At 45.0% G+C, this 1,103-nt stretch overlaps 1 pseudogene; it reads right to left on the bottom strand.

Annotated features, from left to right (window-relative positions):
• Nucleotides 1-15: 15 nt before the first annotated feature.
• Nucleotides 16-699, bottom strand: LOC110742335 (annotated as a pseudogene).
• Between the last annotated feature and the right edge of the window lie 404 nt (nucleotides 700-1,103).

A 1,103-nucleotide genomic window follows, 5' to 3' on the forward strand; every position in this document is an offset into this window, starting at 1 on the left:
AAATAAATTAGAAAACACCTTCATATTAATCATTCTTCTCATATACTTCAAATTTGAACTTAATGTCTTTCTCCTCCTGGACATCAGAGAGAACACCTGGGTATTCTGGCAGAAGTTTATATTTCTCCAAATCAATTTCTGGGAAAAAAAAAAAAAAAGTGTCATTTTCAAAGTCCCACATGATCCTTGTCACAAATAGTTTAAGATGGTTTGGGTGATTCATGGCTTCCTTATAAACAAAACTGCTACCAACTATCCAAATCATCTCTACTTTATTTGCTAATTCTGGTTGTTCAGTAAGTTTGAAGATATCATCCAGACTTCTGGCAAGAGAATGAGCTCCTTGTGGAGGTCCCTTGAGTTCTCTGCTGAGAACTAAATTAATTCTATCCTTTAAAGATCGATTCTTCTCAGGAATGGAGAACCGGATCTTCCTACACATAACACCAGATTCTGTTTACCTTCTAGTGAAGAGTTTGTGTCATTCTCTGGAAATACCTAAATTCATTCCTGAGTGGCGACCAGGGCAGGTGCCCGTTCTTGCCAATGCCCATGTTCTGGGACACAGCGACGATGCAGTTTAGCAAACGAACCATGACAGCAGCAGTGAGCACCTCCGAACCCGCTCGCTACACCAGAACGCGCGGCCAAGATTGGCCTGAAGGTTTTTACTTTGAACCTGGAGGATGAGCAATGACATCTCTCTCTCCACCTTAAAGCTCCTCCTGAGCATTCATCTCCTGGGAGCAGGGCAGCGCAGCAGCGCCACGTGGTGGTCCATGTACTTCCTTTTGCAGATCACTCACAGCCCTGAGGTCCTCCTCTCCTTTCCATGCACCTGGCATTTCCTTCACTGGACACCAACCTGCATCAAGTTTCCTGTAAAGCAAAAGAAGCGCACAGGGCTTGCTCATGGAGTCCCTGCACAAAGTGGCCGTGTGGGCTGCGATGGACACTGCATGGGCACAGCAACTGAGTCGCCACTCACCAAGGCTGACCTGGCAGCTGCCACTGCTGAGGGCCCAGCCGATCTAAGCAACTGTTTTTTTGGACGGAGAAATAAAACAGGAAATGGTAATTAAGAATAAAATAACATTATGATA

This window comes from Papio anubis, unplaced genomic scaffold (assembly GCF_008728515.1).
Source record: "Papio anubis isolate 15944 unplaced genomic scaffold, Panubis1.0 scaffold8687, whole genome shotgun sequence".
Taxonomy (NCBI): Eukaryota; Metazoa; Chordata; class Mammalia; order Primates; family Cercopithecidae; genus Papio; species Papio anubis.